This window comes from Temnothorax nylanderi, unplaced genomic scaffold (assembly GCF_030848795.1).
Source record: "Temnothorax nylanderi isolate EJ_2023f unplaced genomic scaffold, tnyl_v1.0 TNYL_tig0009_pilon, whole genome shotgun sequence".
In the NCBI taxonomy this organism is placed as follows: Eukaryota; Metazoa; Arthropoda; class Insecta; order Hymenoptera; family Formicidae; genus Temnothorax; species Temnothorax nylanderi.
The window spans coordinates 2107134-2124136 of NW_027249071.1; the positions used below are offsets into that span (position 1 = coordinate 2107134).

At 35.7% G+C, this 17003-nt stretch overlaps 1 protein-coding gene and 1 long non-coding RNA gene across 4 annotated transcripts in view; one reads left to right on the forward strand and one right to left on the reverse strand.

Moving 5' to 3' along the window:
• The window catches only part of Dnc (phosphodiesterase dunce), a 296932-nt gene that overhangs the window by 251189 nt on the left and 28740 nt on the right, over positions 1–17003 (reverse strand). For 2 of the 3 annotated variants that reach the window (XM_071726411.1, XM_071726400.1), the window contains exon 1: positions 6567–7061. The exons of the other annotated variant lie outside the window; for it this stretch is intronic. The gene's annotated coding sequence lies outside the window, so the exon portion shown is untranslated. Of the gene's footprint in view, positions 1–6566; positions 7062–17003 lie in introns of those variants that run through there. 3 annotated transcript variants of the gene reach the window in all.
• Positions 7309–13906, forward strand: LOC139787383 (uncharacterized). Its single transcript, XR_011722632.1, has 2 exons — positions 7309–7475; positions 9308–13906. It is a non-coding gene; the product is annotated as an uncharacterized lncRNA (long non-coding RNA).

Sequence of the window (17003 nt, forward strand, 5' to 3'; positions counted from 1 at the left end):
CGAGCGACGGTAATATGGAAATAGCTGACGCTGACTAAACTGGTAAACTACTCGTCTAAATTACAAAATAATTAATAATCAGTGGTGCAAACAAAAGTTGCAAAACAATCGCAATTTCAACGAGTGACCGGGATTGAGATCGTTAATTGGCTTCGCGCTTCATTATATTAATTTAATCTAAACCACGAGCCTGCGAAACATTCCTTGCACTCGATTAAATTAAAGTGAATTATAAAGACCTCACTATTTACTTATCTTAATTGCATTCAAATTATTAATATATGGAGGGGTAAAAACCACAGTGGTGTAACTCAAATTTTTAAAAATATTTTCTCGTGTGCATAGATGCAATCTGTACAATATATAAATTGCATCTATGCACACGAGAAAATATTTTTAAAAATTTGACTTACACCACTGTGGTTTTTACCCCTCCATATGTATATTGCCATTAATATAAATAAAACGATCACAAAAATATGTAATCACAAAGAGTGATAGAAATAATTCGTCTTTCTTTACTTCTCTTTCTGCCATTATAATTTTCCCTAATATCACAGTTCATTAAGAAAGTTTTAGCGCGTTCGAAATTCGAGACAGTTTCCTACCGGTATTTCTGAGCAAGAAAAAAAATAAACAAGTTTGGACGACTACTGTAATCAAGCACAGCGGGATCACCGCCCCCGCCGAGGGATTTTAATTTTCCTGCAATCTACCAGAATTTTTGCCAAACCATTAAGTAAGTCACAAAATTGCTTGGAAACCAGACAAACTTAAAACTGGAAATTAAAATTGCTGGAATGTTACAAATTCGTTACGTTTCATGAATAATGTTACAAAATTTGTTGTCTTTCACGAAAGATACGCTGATAAATATTTTCCCGTATATCGATACATAATATTCGTTGCAATAGATATTTTGAAAACATATTTAATCGCATTATATGCAATATGTGTGTTACATCTACAACAAACATGATTACGTTTTACTGATATAAATTCGGATGTAAACCTACATAAATTACGATGGAATACGGACTTTTATCAAATTAAAATAAAATATTATATTTACTAATTACTAATTAATTATTGCGTATAAAATGTAATTCAAGAGCCTCCGTTAATAACAGCTTTAAAAAGACTACAAACTGCATGGTTTTTTGAATCTATATTATTATACATGGCAGGTATATAAATATATATATAGTATTCTCTCAATTTATATATATATTTTTTTTCAATTCAATGAGAATCAAATCCTCAAACAAAACGACATGAAAAATCGTAACAAAAAAAGAAATGAATAACACGAACAAACATACAAGTTCAGCATTTCTGACTATCGATCTAATATTTTTATATTTATATATGTATAGATATAAATAATGCAAAATAATTCAATGAAATAATAATATTGCGTGAAACGCGATATTAAATATTTTTACTAAACCTTTCGAAGAAGGAATTATAAAAATGTTACGTTTCATCAAGAAACGATAATAAGGTAATATTACGGTAATCTTACGGTACTGATGAAAAGAATAAAACAATACGCGAATAAATATCTTCTCCTACACGTTGTTTCCTCATTTCTATAGCCTTAAATGCATTACGAGTGCATCTATTGTTGTCGATTATGGAACGTGTCAATGCGCATGCACGGAACGTTGCGACGATTATGCCCAAGTTCACCTATGAAGATCATCGATCGCCACCATTGGCATCTTGAATATGTGTAATCGCTTTGTTAATACTTCGCGCGATGCAAGATCACGGATTGTATTGTCTGTTGAATTTGCTCTCTTTTACTTTCTTATCTTTTGTTATCTTTTGTTATGTAAAGTTATGTAAAAAAATACATATAGTAGATGCTATAATTTTGTTAAATTGTACTTTCAAGTTAAAAAAACTTTTAAAAAAATTAAAAAAGCTTGATTAAATAAAAAAAATTTTAAATATATAGTGATAATCAAAGGTAATCTAAAATTTAAATTTTCACAGATGGATGAGACACAGAAATACAATATCATTTAACATATACGAAACAACAAGATTCCAAAATATATAATTCAAGACGACTAATTACGCGAACCATGATTTAGAGAGGTGAACAAAGAGAGTTTTTCAATAACGGGTAAATGATCGCAAATGACACTTAATTAGGGCAAACTATATGCATGGTGTGATAGGTTATCAACGTTTATGAATAGATTCAGGTAAATCAATATACGGATTATTAATAGTATGCGCGCGGATTGTACAGTAACAAAAGTCTCGATATTGCGAATATTTTTAAAATCGACCTTTCAAACTTAATCGGATTAATTTTTCAAATAAATATTCATATATTTTTTCATTTGATGTTACATCATCCGAACGTTTCAATTATCTAGCTTTTACGAACATAATTTTCTCTAATTCACGATCAAACGTTATTCAAATTTAATAAAAAAAGATATTTTAAAAAATCACGATACACGATAAAATATGTCCAGGTATATACGGACTAATATTATTTCTTAAATACGAAAAAAAATGGTTTTATATATATATTATCACACTAATCGTTAAATTGGCCAAATAATCACATGATTACTCGAAACTGTGAATTGAGTGAGAACTGTAATTTCTCGTTAACCTTATTATTCCAATAATAATCGCGACGACGCAGCACTCGGATGAAACCATGTGGCATTGCGTGCAGACGTTTGTTTCTGCCGAAGATACATTCTGCCGAAGCTGCATCAGTGTCAAGACTGTCCTTGTTCCTTGTCTTGTTCCCAGGCTTTAAATTGACATTTATCTGTCGACAACCAATGGCATTTTCTTCGTATACAGATTGCATCTCTGATACATTCGCAGCTATTATCGAATTTCTCGATGACATTTCCGCTTCACGATAAAAGTCGGATGAATACGACAGACCATAGGATTTTAAAAAGGTTTTCAAGACTCACATGTAAATGGCTTGGACTATCAATAAAGTAGTGATAAATGGTAGTAACTTAACTTTTCTTTAATATATGCAATATCGTTTGCAAATATCGTTCCAATGAAGTACCTAACTGTCAACAAGTTCATGAGAAGTTTAATTTAACGCGATACATTCTTCAATATGTGGCAAGGTACATAATCATACGCGTATATTATTAGCAGAAATTAGTGCAATCTGAATGCTTCTAGAAAGCGACCGAATGTTTATCCCTTCTTTGAAATTCGTTTCATTCAAATTATTTACTGAAACTATTGCGTGCCATTGTTGTAACTTCTAACAAAGTTCATGCTTACGTATAAATGTACATATACGTATTAATAGATTCCACAACAATAATTTACAATAACTAAAATAATTCGACTTGATCTGACTGCATTCTTTACAATGCAATTCTTTTAATACCGCCAGAATGTTAAATTATAAATCATAACTTACAAAAGTCAAAAGCAAAATAGAGAAAGGAATTTATAATGTATGCGATGTTATACACAGATAATTCATATAGTTGAAGTACATGGATCGGCAAATATCATGCCGCACGTCCGCTTGTTCTGCACGATAGAAAGAATCTATTTCCTCTTCCATTCACACGAAAATATAACGATTTCGAGTCACGAGACAACAAAACAAGATTATACAGAAGATATTCTCACTCGAAAGCGCACGGATTGATGCAAAATTCCCTTCGGAGATTTTTAGAGAGGAAAATAAAACCTGAATATGCGTATAACTTCGCCGGATTCTGGAACGGTGAAACTTTCGCAACAAGAGAATGCACGCACACTGCAGTTTTACAACAGGTGCTCGTGAGATCCCCGGCTCTATCATCTCGCGCCGCATCCGCGAGTTACAGACTTGACGAACGCCGTCGAATGAACGTTTGTTTCATTTGCAACCGTTTCATTTGCAACCTGTCGATATTGTGCATTCTATACATAGCTTATACAAAAGTATAAGCAACAATAGCCGTCCCACGCAAAAATTAGAACCTGATAGAAGTCTGCCATCGTTACGGACTACCGCGAATAATAAATTGATGAATCTAAATATTGATCATCTATATGCATTTGCGATTCCCGTTTCTAACAGATGGATTGCGTTACTAAATTATTGCAATATCTGTATCGATTTTACATATATATATAAATTATAATTTCAATTCGAAATTCCCAAGCTACATATCATATTCATAAGCGCTCGTTTAGCGCATAAGAATTTTATTGCGGGACGTCTCTTATACGCACACTACTAAAGTGAGAAGAATATTCAATTTCGCAGACAATCGGGTCGCAAATCTCACCGCGGAAATACAGAATGCAATGCACACACGAATGCGCGGGAAAGCGGTACTCTTGTTTCGCAGATAGGCGACGAAGAACGCTCTGGGGATGATGGGTGAACGAAATTTAATAGAGAAAGAAAAAACGAGAGAGAGAGAGAAAACAGACGCGAAAACAGGGAAAAAAATTTTATAAAAAAAGACGCAGCTACTTGCATGGTTATAAAAATTTTAGATGAACAATAAACGGATCTCTTACGCGAGTCTGTGTCAAATGTTTACTGTAATGAAACAATTAATGTTTAACAGAACAATTAAAAATTTAGATGTTTACGCACTTTGCTTAAACATCTAAAAATTATGAATAAAAATACATACGTGTTTTATCTCTTATTATTACAATTAGTTAAAAGCTTTAAATAATAATTTGAGAATAAAAGTCTCCTGCAGTTGGAAATAATTCACCTACGCGCGACATTATCATACTGCGTGTGTTTCAGCGAACGGAAAAATAATGGTCCCGCGAAAACAACTTAAATGTGTTTCCGGCGCTTTAGCGAAAAGTTTGAGATGATAAAACGTGAGAAAACTTGTCTATCGTTCATCGGAGTCAACGCGAGTTACTAGATAGAAAAATCGATGCGAAAATCGAGTTCATATCATAATTTATAATTGCAAATCTGATGGATGAAAACAGCCTGTCAGTCCTCTGAGTTTATTACAAAGATTTCATTAAGATAATATCTCGTGCGTTTTAATAACTAAAATTAAACATCGAATTAAATGTCCCTGCCATTCTCTCCGGATCTTCTTATCTAATTAATCTAAATAATTCATGCAAACGCATCTTTTTGGATTAAACAGGAAATGCATAACGCTCAGAGATTTAGTTTTGTTTAAAGTGTGCAAAATATGCTCGCGAAATAAGAGCACGCGATAATAATACCGCATCCACTGTGTTTGAAAATAAAACAGAGGGGTGTTTGCAAAATTAGTTTGTTTATTATTTCAAAGTCTCGGATGATGCAAGGGACCATTAAACTTTTGCGCAAAACCCGAAACGCGTACGAAATATTATTGTGAAAAAGAACACGACCACCCATTTATCTGGCTTTTCAGAAATGGGAAGCTACAAACGCCTATTCTGCTGAGCGTATCGCAAAATTGTCGCCGCGAGCGTTTTTCTTTAACAAAATTAAAAAGTTCATCATCGAAGGATTCAGTTCTACTAACAAGGTTACCAGCGTCCATTAAAGTAATCGATCTCCCGAATAAATATTTCAATACCTTTACAAGGGCGTCCTAAACGAAATCTCATACCGCGCGAAGTAAGGAACGAAACGAAGCGTTTCTGCAACGCAATCACTTTCTTTTCCCATTTTCCTTTTAACACCGCGTGAATAAAAAAATGGAATTTAAAAGAAAAAAGATCTGTTAATCATAATCTATTTTTTTAATACCAATGGAAAAAGATATTAGTCTATAATCGAGAGGCGTCGTAATAAAATGTGTGCACCGTGTCGTAAAAAAATGTCATTTATGCAATTAAGAAAAAATGACGAGTTACCTTTGAAACTGTCGATATGTAATAATAAAGTTTATAATCCTACATTGCAACAAAAGATCTAAAAGAAATTAGTTTTCATTCTCCCCTTTATTATACTTCCTTTGAAATCAAACGACCGATAAATCAGTTTATTTGATTTGATCTCACCTAATCGTTCGACAAAAAGTTGAATATCGCGGCACGTTCTCTCGCCATTTATCACAGATACGGAAAAACGCTAACTGCTAGTAATTTTTTAAGTAAAAGTCCATGAAATAGCGTGCACAAATATTCATGTTACGAGAAAGACCTGTTCTGTGTTATGTAAATAAAAGATCATCGAATTCTTTTTACTATATAAACTAAAAATATATTCGCCACGCTTGCAAAATTCGCACACGGAAATCCATGTCAAAAAGGAAAAGCTCCCATTATCCCATACACTCTTAGCGCTTTTGTTCTCCCTCTAAAAGCAAACGGGCAATAAAATTCGTTCGATTTCCCTTCGTGCTGATTTAACAAAAAAAAAGTCAAGTGAAAATTTTCTGGATCAGTTGTCACAAAGGCAGAAAAATCGAATTGTCTGATTGATGTTGATCAGAAATTTACGATAGCGTTCGTACGCATTGTTGTTACGACAATGGCACGTAAATTTGCACAAGTGGCGATGGATAAACATACGACGAGCCTCGATAAAGCATCCACCTCTCTCCCGGTGAACATAACGCCAATAGCGTCAATACTACCTAATAGCGTGGAACGTTCTCTCTTCTATTATTCACAACCGGCGCGTCCGCCGCCGTCGCACTCGGAGACAGCACTCGCGGGCACTCCCGTCAGGAACATGCCGAAAGAAACAGAGCAACCGTCGGCCATATCCTCGCCGGTTGCACTCTACATCGAGCACGCGATTCTAGCCTCTTCCCTATCACACCCGAGAGAGATGCGTCTTCCGCTACATATCATCCACTATCGGCCCACTCGCGACGCACATGAACGTAGTACCGCTCGCGATGCACCGGTAAATTGGAACTCGAGCGTATTGAAGTGCATAAAGGAAGATAGAAAGACAGACAGAGAGAGAGAGAGAGAGAGAGAGAGAGAGAGAGAGAAACAGAGAAAGAGAGAGAGAGAGAGACAGAGAGAGATGGGAGAGAGGAGAGGAAGAAAGACAGAGAAAGATAGATAAACGAAGCGTACGTGAGAAACGGTGAAAAACGGAGAGGCTGGGAGGAGACAATGGAGGGGTACGTAGCGAGAGATGCAAATGGCCAGGCGCGCGTTTCTCCCGTCGACGAACGTCGGAGTACTCGGAGTGTGGCCTCGGCGTTAACCGGAGCCGAGGCGATGTGCTCTCGTACGCCTTCGTCGTATTGACGTTGACGGCGGCCGAGACCCAACTGACGAAAGGGTTCTCTCTCTCTCCGGCGGCGACGCCGCGCCACAGTGCCGTAGCATCCGGAAAAGCGGCGGATTTTCCGAGTACCCGAGCGATGTGCGAGGAGGGGTGGCGGGCATCTATGCTACCGACTACCACCGCGACTACCCTCAGCGCCACTACTAGTATTCCGCGGACCGGCGGTGGGTCCGCAGCCCTGGCTGTTTTGCAAAAATTAGGTCACCCGCACCCACCCCTTCACGTATCACCACCAACGGTATGGTATGGTTCACGCGGATGCATGTGCGCGTCTCTTCTACCTCCCTACATATTCTCTTTACGTCTATCTATCTATCTATATATACCTATCCCCTTATCTATTTGTTTGTTTATCTATCTATGTGTATCTATATCCACTTATCTGTCTATATTTTGTCGCACTTCCATTCTCGACGCATGATACTTTTTTCCCACCGAAACTCGTCCGGTAGACCAGTATGCGATTGTCGAGTTGCATTACCACTGAGTTTCCATCAGTGTTTCTACCTCTGGTATACCTTGTCACCATAAATCGATAACAGTTGCCCTTTCGCGTGATAAGATGGAGAGTAAGAAGGATCCACGCGGAATACCGGTAATGGCTATGACTACACGCAAACTCCAATTCCTATTTTACATTTCTATTTTGTTCGTACCGATATAAATGTGTTGGGTCACATATTTGTAATTCAAATAACCTTACAGTGTATATAACTATAACATTAGATAATAGTTATAAAACGTTAACGATATACGAAAATAGCAGTAGCCAGAATACTCGAAAACGCGATCCTTGGTATGCAAATATTTGATTTTATGTTATTTTTCTCCATTCCAGCTGTAAGTCATGATAAACCTCACCCTTCTATCGCAACTGTATTTTTAATCACATTTTATATAATCCCCTTTTTGCTACGTTCTCGTCGATTAAACGACGCGACGGAGAAATATATCTCTGCAAATATACACATACGCATCCTGACAGAGTTAATTTCTTTGCCAAGCCTTTAACGGACCAATTACATTCATCCGCGATAAACGATCGAGCACAAAGCAGCAAAGTTTAATTACTTTCGAGAGCGATATTCGCCGACTCGCAAATCGATTCCCTGCTAGATGAAACGTTGTGTTTGTCTTAGGTGTTTATGCGCGGAGTTTCTTTTGAAAAGGCGATTCAATGAGGCTATTCAATTGCGCACCGCTTATATGCTACTCAGCTCTTCAAAAACTACCTACAAGTTTCAAAATTCAATATCTATAATTGTAGAACGAAGTTCATTATTCTAATTAGTAGTCGGTATAAAATGTTATTTAATTATTATAAAATATCTCGAAATGAAAATGAGTAATTCGCGTTATTGAATATCGGCGCAGATTTCGGTAAATTTATTGAAAAAAACTAACGGGCGCTATTTGCGCAGATAATTAATTAGCGTTGCCTTTCGATATTGTACCAAATATAATATTTGCTTTCATTGTTTTGCCGCGCGCATAAGCTATAGATTGTAGCGTTAAAAATTTCTGTGGAGGGAAATCGACTCTCACACGTATCGACTGCCACATATCGCGCTGATATTTTCCATAAAACGTTTCCATTTATCCAGGATCAATCCCAAGGCAATATACTGTATGCCATAAATCATAATATCATTGTCCGTAAAGAATAAAAGTTATCGTGGTTTTATCACCCTCTCTTAAATTTTTGTCCGAAGCGAAAATTATTAAACATATATCAAATTAAAATCATAATACGAGAACCCATTTTCGTGTGTTAATTTTTGTTTTTACTTAAATTACCTCTTTTTGTTGCATTATCATAATCTACTTAAATTTAATATATCTAAACTTTATAAATACATAATTTTTGCTAATGAACGCTAATGAACTTTGCCGTTTTACACTCTTGTTTCAAATCTCACATAAACTTCATCCAAGCACAAAGTCTCGTCTCTCTTCTCTCGCGCTGAATATATCCCAGTCATTTTATCCCATTGTTACAAAAACGATTGACTCTGAATATTGTATTCTGCTTCTCGTTATCGCTTGATAATTAAATCCTTTATATTACAGGTTGCACAAAGATCGGAGCGATGTTTTAGCGTAATATTCCTTCCACTATTCCCAGTTAACCGCCGCAATAATGAATATTTAAATGTCGAAGTAAAGGTGAATGGCGAAATAAACAAACTCTCTGATCTAAAACACAATGTGCGGACTGAAGCTTTAGCTTCGCTAAAAGCAGATGCGATGCATTAAAGTGCAATGCATACTAGAACGCGAGAAGAGCGTTTTGGAAGCTCGAAAACAACCCTACGGTAATTTATTGATCGCAAGTCGGTATTTCAATACGACGCATCGGGCAGTACCTCCACCTGCATCTCAATCCTCGTCCCGTAGTGATTACAGACGAGTATCGGATAATTGGACAATTAGCGTGCGCGGTCAGTTTAGCTGTTAGAACCGTCAGTGTCACTTGAACAGAAACGATCATTTCATACGTGACTGCGTACTTGACTGCGTACGTGACATACTGATGCACATATAACGCAGCACACGCGAACTGTCATCTACATCGATAAATGACCATTCAAGTGTTATAAGTAGCGTCTTATTTGACCAATTAGCCTCACGATTATTTCCGTGTAAAAGAACAATCAGGTGTTTGCAGTACATTTTTAGACCTGAAAAATATAATTTATAACATCTGATATATGTACTCTCCGCATAAAGAATAAAGAAATAATTACACTAAATATTTTATTGCGGCGCGTAAATGTCGACATAATCATTTCAATCTTGTGTTTTTGTCACACCAAATCTATATATTTGTTTCTTTCCTATTTTCATTATATTGGTAGCAGAATAATTGGAAGTAAATATCGCGAGAGATTTTTAATAAACTATAACAAACGAATACAACATGCGAAAACCAATCAACTTTGCCGTCCGTCGTTTGAGTGTCGGTACGTTTCAAAATTAAATCGGGCTGATTACTACAGGCCGACCGGACTGACGCTTTTCTATATTTCAACCCCGATTTCTCATCCACTTTAGGGTTTCTATTAGATTGACTTCATGCTGAAAACGTGGAAGATATGAGAGTTACCGCGTGATTACATGCGGAATTCCCGTCGTCATCATCTCTCTCTAATATAAGAGATATTATACGAGAATAAGGGCCACGGCCCACCGATAAAAACCGACACTAAGCCCCAGACACGTTTTTTTTACGACGCCAAAGACGTAGAAGCATTACATCTTTTTTTACGATACTGCCCCTTTTTATGATCGTTGCGTGTTTCTCATTGTAACACATTTATTCATTTATTTATTTGTATCACTAACACAAAAATGTATTAATTTGAATTAACGCGTGTTTTCAATTTCTTTCACTATTATTATTCGTATTTAATCTTCGAAGCATCACACGAAACAGGCGATTATCTTCACCAAAATAGTAGATACCTAAAAATTTTTCTCAAATAAATCTCTATTTTTTCGTTCGTCGAGGATGAAATTATTACGTTTATTTGTTGGGGATCGCTCACGTTACGGATTTTACGTCAACATAGCAAAAATAATAAATAAAAAAACTAGGTAATATATTCTTTTCTCGAGCGCATTGTTTATATTTCGTTATATTTACTAAATATTAATCTCTCAGTAAAGTGCGATATGTTCTGATCGTCAAAAAGTAAAAAATTACACAGATTTAACCGAGAAAATCACGTCAAAAAGTAATATTGACGAATCAATTTTCCACATGTATCGGTATATATCACCTGACTCAATAAAGTTTATACCGTATGTTCCTGAAAGGGCAAACCTCCCGATAATTCCGTATATGTTCTAACCTGACCAGAAATAGAGATTACTTAGCGATTTTGCCGACAGCAATTTATCGATATATTGGCACGCAACCTGTCCGATAATAAAGAGTAAATAAAGACTAAAATAGATTATGCTCTCGTCGTTGCAGGAAGGACTCCATAAGAAGAGTGGTAAGCTCAAAGGGTCGAACGAGAATGAAAATAATGCACAAAATAAACTCCTTTTGCTACAATAATATTGTAGGAAAAGCTTAATAAATGATTACTTACGTTCCCAAAATACTGTCTTGTGACAAACTATTACGACAAAATTTCCTTGGTTGATAAAGTTCCGTGATTGTTGATTCGTGCAAATTTACAGAAATTGTATAAAATAACAATTACAAAATATAACCGATAATTTGCGCATATTATCGAACGGCATATTACGGAACAGCTCGAGTGGAGCTGTTCGGGCGCAACACACCGACGAACATGTACGGCTTCCAAATCTCAACGAACGTCGGCTCGTTAGTGATATGATGTAACGCGTAATTTGCGCGTAATTTGCGCGTAATTTGCGCGTAATTGGCGAGATGTAATAGATCATTAGAGTTGTTCGCATCAAGTATACAATGTAAACTCAGGCTAGGCGTAACAAGTTGGTATACATCTGCAACAACAGGATGTTTATACATAATGCATACGGTGGGTAAGTTGAGGTGATCCGAAGTACCTCGCGCACAAGACATTCGTATCCCAAGTGGCTGAAATTCTTTCCCCTCTTCCGGGAGAACTCGTTCCCTCGCCAGAACGTGATTTGCGAAATATTCTTGTTGCCGGTGGCCATACGGCGGCGCATATGTGACAATATACACGCAACGCCACGTCTCGCTACGAGAGTATCACGGGCCACCTACTGGTACGGAATTTATTTTGCAACCCGACGGAAGATTGATACTCCTTCGATGACTCCATGTATCACATTACTCGCGCACATTTTTCTAACATTCAATATATAACGACATATTGCCTTACATATCATGTTGCCAGTTACGAGGATATATGTATATGTATATAAGTTTCCGAAGAATGTGTCATCATTATATATCTCGGCATATTCAACAAATGTACCGTGTTTTTTCAAACAATTTTAATAATATTATCTAGAACTATTCTTGGTTAAGTAAATGTCTTCTTTATATTATAGATAAAATTAGGGTTTAAAAAAGTAGGAGATTTATATCAAGATTATTTAATTCAGATAGCTAGTACAGCTTGAAGTTTTGAAGTTTCAGGTTTTTTAAATGTTATTACTTTTTATTATTATTATTAATTGAGATGGATTAATTTTAATACGGTATTGCGGAATTCTCATCTTTTTTAAAATTTATGTGACTATTTAATTACTTGGTTAAATCTTAATTAACGATAGATGATAATATACTACGTCATAAAATGAATCAATCAACTTCAAAAATATTTATATCTCTAAAATATGAAGAAATATGAATATACTGAGCACGAAAAATCTACAGAACAAAATGACATTGTCTCACACATACACACACAATCATGGAAGACAGATATTATTCAGAACACGATTGAATCTGTTAAACGGATATGTCATTCTGTCGTAAGGTAACATGGCAATGTGAAGATGATTACATGTATAAGAACAGGCGGAATAGAAACCTAACTGTTCCTCCGCAGGAAATTCGAAAACGTTAACCAGCGGAGAACACCTCTGTACTTTCAATCAAATCGAGGTTGCACTGGAAGCAAACTGTAATTTGATTTCTTTGCACGTGCATGAATAAAACATTTCAGGGGGGAATTAATAAAATAAAACAATTAAAGTACACGCACAAATTAAAGAGACAGAATGTTGCATATTGCTAAAACTCTTACGTTTCTAAATAAAACATTGTAAAAATATATATCTGCAGAATAAATAATAAAAATAATGTAGGACGAGCCGCAACTAACCGATATGGGTCGCTTTATATTTCTAGAGAAGATTATTTTCAGGACCGGGTCAAATTTGCATCGATTTCTAATTCACTCTGGATATTTTGCATAGAATTCCAAGCGTATTCGTGAAAACCACCAAGACTGCTTTAACGATTACCTCGCTTTTTATGATCGGCAAATGCAAAAAGTGATGGCTTTATTCTTCCATCCTTTTATTCGACGTAAGAAAAAGAACCGGAAAAGATAGGGAGAAGAGGGAGAAAGCGAATGGAAATTGGCATTGTCAATGAACGAATAACGATCCAAAGAAAAAAAAATAAAATGAATTTCAATATAAAACCCGTCAATTTTCGCCTGCAGATATTCATTGAGAAGCCATTTCAAAGTTACGAAAGCTAGATTTATTATGATTTGTAAACGTGCTTTAAGCACATTTTGCCTACCAGATTTGCTCATTTTTATACGTATAGAATGTATTGTGCAAAAAATAGAGCCGATTATCCCAATAACAACCAGTATTTTATAAAATGTGTGAATAAAGATATAGAGAAAAAGCGTGGTATTGTGTTCCAGTAGAAACGGACGTTACAAGCCAGACATAGATACAGGAGATCACAGCCATAAATATCAGTTAAATTTAACAAAGATTTAACTGATTCTCCACATCTTTCTCTATGAACAACGCTTGAAATAGACAAAGAGTTAGTTAAACTCCTTTAACTAATATTTATTAGAACGCACATGTATTCCCAGTGTGTCTGACTCCGTCGTTTATTTCTACTGAAACGTAATAACGCGCTCTCTGCGTTATCATTGTGTACCCTGTCCAGCGAGATATATGTAAAGTACACGAATAAAACGCTTGTAAAACGCGTGTCAACCCACACATATGTATGTTAAAATTTTCAAAATGATGCGAACGTGTCGGTGAAAGTTCCAGCCGCGAAAAGACGGACTTTGTGTGGAAAGACAGCCCGTGGTCGATATAGGAAGGAACGCTTGCGCGTTTCGCTTTCCTCCTCCGTCGTGCGCTATTATTCCACCGCGCGGATTCACGCGCGCGTCACTATAGGACCCGGCAATTGCATCCCGAAATTACATTTCGAGTGCTGTAACTGCTGAAACTCGCGGGCGATACGAGGGCTATCGATAGGCGCAATCCAATTTTAACGAAAATCGATTTCGAAGTACGTAATGAGATTTTTAATAGACTGCCGTGGATGTAATCCTAGATCTCGTAGACTTCATATTCGAAATCAGGAAATATCACACATTTTCATATCAAAAGCAGAACTATTGGAGAAAAAAAAAGGAAAACGCGGAAATACGGGAAAGCAGTAAAAGTACGATGATAAACGACTTGTAAAAAAGAACCGTTCTCTCATTCTATGTATAGACGGAATCCTTTCTTTTCCCCTCTTTTTTTTCTCCACCCTAGGTATTTCTTCTTAAACTGTTTTATTTCATCATTTATTTCACAGATATCATGTATGTCAAACTGTTCGGTTGATAGTGCGCGATCAATTCGATTTTAATTCGAAAATTGCTTTCTCTGATAATTTTCTGCAATTCGAAAATTGCTCTAGACAACTGCTCGATTAAGCCGTTGGTTGGTTGGAAATAACGATTCAATCGAAATCGGACTAAAAGCCCGTTAAACGTTCACAATAAATAATTATTCTAAACTGTGCAACAAACTAAATCGGTACATAGAGTCAGCAGCCCAGTTGTCTGCCGTTGCCTGTCCGTCAACTAGATGGATAGCGTTTCCGATTCACTTATCCCGAAGGGAAACTACACGACGGCGTATGTACCCGTGGGATTGATTTCGCGCGAAACGGGCGAATACTCCATTATAAAAGTGTCGATAAACTCACCACTCAAAGATTTACCGCGTATAACCACCGCGAAAAGTAACATCGCTATTATTATCACGAACATTGTCTATTATCGTAACGTTCATTTAAATATCGCATGCTAGCATTAATTAATCAAAATGCAAATCCAATAAGATCAAAGAATATTCTCCCGAAGTTTTGTCTACCGATACCTGATGAAAGCAGATACCAAATATCTGTAGCAAGTAAGCGGTTGGAAAAATATTTTACTACGTTGCTATATATAGAAATTTAATGTCTTCCTTCTTCGCACTTGATTATACACCATTTGGTTGTACGCTTAATCGATAAATAAATGAATCTTCGAGTTTTATTTTATCGGAGCGCATGAATAATCGAAAGGGTACGTTTAATTTAAATTGATTTAAGAGGAAATGAAAAGCAAATGGTAAAAAAAGTGAGTAAATTTAATTGTGTGTGGCAATTTATCTCCATTTGAGCAAAGCCTTAGATAATACCTTAGTGTGACTAAAATAGTAAGTAAAATAGTTTTCTTAATTTCAGACTGAAGATAAAAGGTAAAATTATTATTATGCGATATCATGTAAAATTCTTTCTTTAATTTAAAAAGTCTCAGCTCTATAGACAATTTTTTTTAAATATAACGGAAACGAAGATATAACGTTAAATATTAATCAAGGCAAAATAATTTTCAATTATTCCATTGCAAAGAAGCATAAAAGCAATTCTCTTTTCGCGAGTATTTATTTATCCTGGATGCGAAATAGAATGTAGAAAGAGCAAAAAACGCGGAAAAATAAAAAAAAAGATAAAGAAAATTGATAAAAACAAAACGAGAGTAAATGGGAGACACTGCAAAGAAGCATAAAAGCAATTCTCTTTTCGCGAGTATTTATTTAGCCTGCATGCGAAATAGAATGTAAAAAGAGCAAAAAAAGGCGGAAAAATAAAAAAAAAGATAAGGAAAATTGATAAAAACGAGATTAAATGGGAGACAAAGTCAGAAATGTAGGGGATGTCTTATGCAGACTCGGGGACAAGATATCCATTAGCCGGACGAATAAGGGGTAAGGTCGAAAGACAGGAGACAGAAAGGGAGAAGAACAAGGGTGTACAACCGCAGCTGCGGCAGGGCTAAAAGCAACAGGCAGCCAATCAATAACCAACCTAAGGTACGATTTTGCTAACTTTCCGATATTCTATAGCTCGTAAAACTATAGCTAATAAAACACAATGATTATTTCATTAAAAAAGAGTTTCTTTTTGGCTGTCTTATGATCGTTCGAATAACCAAATCGCATCCAGCTAAGTAAACTTGTCCTAAGAAACTTAGATACGATTTATACATTGCTTGCGGGGTTCCTCTATAGGAGTAATACAACGCGAAACAAACGATGCAATCAACTAAATTCATTAAACAAGCCCGAAGGCGAAAAGAGACTCTCGCACTATTGTTCCTCTTGTAGCTTCTAATCAAATTAAATTCAAAGGATTCCGTTAAAAGATATATATATTTAAAGATAATTTACTACACTATGTATCTTTACGAATTAGAATAATAAATGACCTAAAAATATACTTCTAATTTATATCACAAAAATCTACGTCACACGCGTAATTGTAACTTGTGACTCGTGCAAGTTTTACAACCTTATTTGAGATACGCATGAAATCCCCTACAAACTTCTGTTATTGGAAATAAGAAGAGTTGGTAGTGGAACAAGATTCTGATAACATTTACTCATCTTATCTTAATGAAAATATCTATCAAGACGTTTAAAACGTTTCGCGCAAAGCCTTTTAGAGAAAGTTCGAAGTAAGACCTGCAATTTATCTTGCTTTGCGTAATATCCGTGCAAAATGTTTTCTTTCCTTTTACTTTCTAGAGAAATAAACGCAGAAATTAAGATTTATATTTATTTGTAATTTATTAGATATTAGAATGCGAAGAATCGTGATAATATTAATTTTATCGAAAAAGCGATACAAAAGTAGAAAAGATTTAAAATTCTTAGAGGGGATCATAAAAAAGTATGTCCTACTCGCTCACTGCCATTTCAGGCAATTAATTTAAATTTATAATACAATATAAATGAGAATTAACGATAAGGAAATCAAGATAAT